The sequence below is a fragment of the Sinocyclocheilus rhinocerous genome, unplaced genomic scaffold, assembly GCF_001515625.1.
Source record: "Sinocyclocheilus rhinocerous isolate Xijiao unplaced genomic scaffold, SAMN03320098_v1.1 scaffold1385, whole genome shotgun sequence".
NCBI classification, from domain to species: Eukaryota; Metazoa; Chordata; class Actinopteri; order Cypriniformes; family Cyprinidae; genus Sinocyclocheilus; species Sinocyclocheilus rhinocerous.
In genome coordinates, this window is record NW_015657989.1 from 21,522 (window position 1) to 27,462 (window position 5,941).

Consider the following 5,941-nt stretch of genomic DNA (forward strand, 5'->3'; position numbering starts at 1 on the left):
TTTTGGGGTGGAATATTCCTGTAAAGACTGATATTGCACTCCATTACATAACATACACATTCACTGTTTTGTAACTTAACAGGAACTGTTGAAAGGATCATTGCAGTTTAAAACATATTATGAATTGTGAACATATTCTGTATATTATGTTCTTGTGCATTTTGTGTAGTAATGTAAATTATGAGAATACTGTGCATTACATGTATACTATGCAGTTAGTGTTTCGTGGATTCTGGTCTTTCCTGTCACAACATAATTGCATCCAAGACTTTCACTTTGATACTTGTGTATATGCTATAGTGACAATAAAAAATGTACATTTATTTGAATTAATTCATATTTTCATTTACATTCATTAAAAGTGGTTTATAAAAGTCACACTTGAAAGAGGTGATGATTGTTAAAATGTATTTCCAATTTTAAATGTTAGATGATAATGTTAACTAAATAAAATAACTAAACAAAATTATCAGCATGATAAAAACAATTGGCTGCAAGAACATTCTTTGTGTGGAATATGTAATAAAATGAGCTTGATTGCCTGGTTGGAGAGAGACTTTCTTGACGTCTGAATATATCACACATATATGATAGTATTTCAAATATAACCGCACAGCATAATTAGACCCTACAATGCAAAAGAATCATGAGCAATAAACAAATATCCTACGAGAACATTGGACATTATACAATATTTCCAGTATTATATACACAATACTTTAATAACTAAACCTCAATATGACCTTTTTCTCTCGCGTTTGATTCCTCGTGCTCCTAAAAGCTTATGTCGACAGAGTAGTAGCAACAGATAAATACAGCTTGAATTCAAAAACAAAACTCCTAACTTTATCACTAAAATTAAACTGGACGCCGCTAACAGACATCCACACACTAGCAAGGCAACACTGACGCCTTCACTTCCAACAAGAGATTTGTGCCAGAATGGCGAACGAAAACTTCAGAAGCGTAAATGAAAACTTCAGAAGCGTAAACGAAAACTTCAGAAGCGTAAATGAAAACTCTGGAAGCGCATTTGTAAGTACATATCAGCGAATAAAAGAGGAGAAAACAGTTGCAAAACATGCAGTGTATTAAAAACAAAGTCAAAGATTTTGCCTGCAATTTATTTATTTTTTTCAGTTTCAAAGACATTTTGTTCCGTTTCAATTTATATTTTCATAAGTTTCTTGAAAAATTACATTCATTTTAATTGGCACAAAGGTAATCTCATGGATCAACAAGCCCCGCGCTATCACGCAGTGGTGCAGTCAGTCAGTGAGCACCGTAAAACAAGCCCCGCCCTATCACACAGTGGTGCAGTCAGTCAGTGAGCATTGTAACAGATGACGTCAAATCTTGCGGGATTCCATAAATAAACTACACAAAACCCCACTATACGGACAAATATACATAATGAAAAGATGATACAAAATTTAATACCTTGGAAAATGCCATTTAAGAAAGATTAATACTTATTAAGGTGGAAAATGCCATTTAAGACTTTTTAATACTTATTAAGGGCCTTAATTTTATCTAAATTGATTTATCAACTTTTAATACTTTTTAAGACCCCGCGGACACCCTGCAATTGGTAAGCCCCTCCCATTGAACGCAGATGAGCCAATGGTTGAGTATCAGTTGCACAGGGACCGGAACTCGGACATCTTTAGATTTCAGCACCATAGAGAAACAATGGGAGATCCGAAGCTCTCATTGGTTTGATGGTGTTTATGCTGCAAAAATGGTAAAACTATGTGCCTGAGGTTCTTGTAACACTGATTCCAGGTATCCTGAGAGGATGGTACCAATTCTGTGGCAGACTAGTACATGTTTGTTCATCTGTGGTATGCAGCAGGTTCACATGGTGTATTAATCCAATGATGTGGGTGCAGTAATCTGGTTCCCTAAGGATCCAACCCCAATCCCAATGAAGATGAAAACATGTATTTTATGGTTGTCATACTCTCATTAAGTTACAATTAAAGTTAGTGAGTCCATGCTAACGTACAAACCTAAATAGCTAACTGTTCTCACATCATGTACAGTGCAAGTCAAAAACACATAAATGAAGGTCTACATTTCAGTGCCTCTCCATATTAAACTGGTTAAATATAAATTAATTTAATCTTACCCTGCAGTGCATGAACAGCGTTAATCCTGGATGTTGTCATCTGTGTGACGACCGTAACATGAGGCTTCTCCCGTTTGCATTGTGATTTGTAAACCCTCGCTTCCAAATTAATCTTGTTACCCACCATATTTATTTTAAAATCTTTTATATATCCCTCCATGGCATATTTAAGTCCCACTTGATTGCTCCTCGACGAGAGGTGGTCCTTCTGTGTCCAAAGTTTATCAAAAACATCTTGGGACAAGGTTTTCACACTGACAGCTGTCATTGTAAGACAGTTAGCAACTGTTTGTTTGTCCGAGTTAGCAACAGTAACTAAGGGGGGTGGGGCTTACCGATACGTCAGTTGCTGTGCTGTTGGATCCAGAGTGGCATCAAAGCTAATGTTAACTGCTATAACTAAACAAATGCTCATGGTCTGCAAATGTCAGCTAAAATCTATGATGTTCCGGTAAGAATGTCTGGAAACCAAAACGCTAAGAAAGAAGGCACTTGTTATGGTCCAATTATGACTGTAGTGGGGACAAAATAGAATCTTTGATCTTTGTGAACATGGAGTACCAGCAAACACCAAAATCACTGAGAGCTTCCTTGTTATATACCAAAGACAGAGATAAATTTGACCTTCAAAACAAACTAAAAAAAATAACTTGATTAAACAGCAGAATGGAGCATTTTCCATCTGTCATAAAACAATGCAATTGCTGACAAAAGACACGTCATCAAGAAAACGGCTGGGGAAAGCAGAGTTGAAAGTACATTAGAGGCTTTTGCTATTTGGGGAGTGATGGCAGTGTAAAATTGGAAATGTGCTTGTCAACAACATGCACCATAGCTACACCAGGAAATATCTGAAAGACAATGTAAAAAATGTGCAACATGCAAAATTTACTAAAATGCACATTCATTTTTAATTATCTTATTAATTTTGCATGTTATTCTGACGTTAAAAAGGCTGCCATCATAATCATTAATCACATTTTTAAAAACTAACTCCTCTGAAAGATCCTTTTCCATTGACGTCACTTGGGCTGTGTGCTACTGGGTAGCGTTAACTGAATACCAAAAAGCAAACTGACATTCCTTTTTGCTCTGCTTTGATATGTAATGCCCACCTGTCCTGTCTTTTTGAATTACACATTCTAGAAGTAAAATGAGTTGTGAACAACAATTCACATTAACTATAAGTGGAAGAGGAGACAAAAATGGCAGTAATCTCATCAGACTTAAGGGCCCTGCTAAACTATAATCATCATGCTCATTACAACTGATGTCATGATAACATTAGAAATGCAAAAAAAAAAAAAATGTAATAAACAAATAAATACACATACATACAAACAAAGTTATGTCTAACAAAGTAAAAACAAACCACTCACACATACTAAATGTGCTCACCTGTAATGTCACTTTAGAAAAGCTGTTTTAGCAAACATACATCCACAAGTAAAAATTATTATTCCAAAACAACCTAACAATCTGGCTTGCCATATTAGTAACCTCGTGGATGATGGTGAGCATTTACATGAAGCTACTAAAAAGGGAAGCTCTCAGAGGCCATAAACACTGGTCAAGGACGTTTACGTTGCCTGTCCCACGCATCATGAGAAAGACGGATGTGTTGCGCGCGGGGTTGCCATCAATGTCCAGTTCTCGCGTGGGCGTGCTACTGGACGCATTCCATAAACCTCTCACGAGGAGATTTGAAGTTAAACCAGAACGGGCTTGATTTGTTTAGTCATAATAATGTTTGTGATTCTTATTTGGACGGCTTTTGGCAGTCATTCAGACTTCTGCCCACTGAATAAGTTATTTCCGTGGCTTTTCTGGTTTATAACACTATAATGTCCGAGAGAACAACCTATATTCGACATTACACGAGCATTCGGCTCCGCATTGGATGGACTAAAGTGATAGCAACTGGTAATGGTGACAGAGTAGACCAGTCAGGGATTCGTGTTGAAATTCGGGGTTCCATTGCTTTTATATTTGGTCTGTCCAGTGATGACCACCTCCAAAATCACTATTTCACATTTATATTAGCAGTATTAATGTGAAATAGTGATTTTTTTTTTAAATTAATGTAATTTAATTTACGCGTAACTTACTGTATGCCCTGTCCATTTACAACACAGGATATACCCGACTGAGTTTGTTAATATTTGATGGCAAACGGACCATCAATAAAATACCATTTTAAGCAAAATACATTATTATTACTTAATTTATTCGAATTAATAAAAAAGAACAGTAATTAGCATAAAATGACGTGGGTCGTTGTAGGCACCAAAAATAAGTGATTTTTATACAATCAAAAACTGGATTTATACCGAATTCTGAGCCTTCCGAAAGATTTGAAAAAAAAAATATATATATATATATATATAGTATTTTAATAATAGGGACAAACTACGTAAATATACGAATATAATAGAATATAAAGCACTTATTGTCAAAAGAATCAATGTACAATCTTACCTGAAGTGCAAACGATGAGATTGGCTTGAAGGATAATAAATATTTCCCAGATTATATCCATGTTTTTTCTTCATTCCAAGTCCATTGCGCTCAGAAAACGGGGATCAGTTGCAGATGATCGTCCACCCAGTCTCTTTCCCACTGGACACCTTCCACAAGATCCTCTCCAAATCACACACATAGCACATTTATCTCGAGCACATAACGCCACATTTCAAACAGGCTGAAATCCAAACAAGACTATGTTCCGAATTAATGGTGGATCTGGACTGATATCCTCAGTGCCAACACTTTAAGAAATGTTTCGTTGCGTCCCACAAGCCTCCATAAAACGACTTAAGCGTTCTTTCCCGTTCCAGAACCGCTTCTGTTATGCCACGAAGATGTTGGACTCCGTTGATCTGACCCTGCGAAAGGAGAGAGTACAACAGTGATTTGACGTGTCCTCGTAGTGGGCAAGGTCGGAGCTCCTCGCGACAGTACTAGTTTTAACTCAGCCAGGTTTAACGGGCAAGTCACGGGACCGCGCACTTGCTGTAAGGGGGCGTGCTTCCCTCGTTCACGACATGCCGTTACACTTAACAGGACACACGAGCACTGATTTCACCTGCTTTCATAAAGTGTCATTAATGAAAGGAAAGTTGTAAATATTTAACCAATGGTTTTTAAAACACTTACGGTTTTTGACCGCTCCTGTGACAGTACAAAGTATCTTTACAAACAAGTTTAACGGTGAGTTATGAAATACCGCAGCGGAAACGTCAGTAAACACACCACAATAACACTGGAGGTAAGATATTTTGCGCTTACCTGTTACTTTTGATATCTTGCGATAGTTCAAAAGACTAAAACAACAACAAACAAACCCCAATCCAGTGATTTATGAAAGAAACAGCTATTCAGATTTCCTGTTCCACGAGCTAAAAGACTATACACCAGCATCCAATGCGCTGCGGGTACGCGGACCACTAAAACTGAGTGCGCGCTCCCGCTATTAATTGCGTGATCACGTTACCTAGGCACAGGTGGATGGAGCGCTGGCGCACAGCAGAGAGAGAGAGAGAGAGAGAGAGAGAGAGAGAGAGAGAGAGAGAGAGAGAGAGAGATGGGCGGAGGCATTAGAGATACGCATGTTGCCAAGAAACAAGAACCCGCGTTTTATGCAAATTGGTTGCGTGCATTTCAGTAGCTATTGCCTTCTAAGTTAAAGGCGTATCATGAAAGAGAGTATGACATGGTAGAGTTCTTTTTGAAAAGTGAATGAGCAATATTTTAATGAGCATAATAGTTTTACAATAGGCTACAACTGGGGGAATTTAGCTTCGATAGCCG

At 37.5% G+C, this 5,941-nt stretch overlaps 1 long non-coding RNA gene across 1 annotated transcript in view; it reads right to left on the reverse strand.

Moving 5' to 3' along the window:
• The window catches only part of LOC107721985 (uncharacterized), a 22,668-nt gene extending 17,040 nt beyond the window's left edge, over nucleotides 1-5,628 (reverse strand). Inside the window, exons 1-2 of the long non-coding RNA XR_001637759.1 lie at nucleotides 5,420-5,628; nucleotides 4,610-5,016 (exon numbers count right to left, since the gene is read on the reverse strand). This is a non-coding gene — a long non-coding RNA (uncharacterized LOC107721985). The remainder of the gene's footprint in view (nucleotides 1-4,609; nucleotides 5,017-5,419) is intronic.
• Nucleotides 5,629-5,941: the final 313 nt, after the last annotated feature.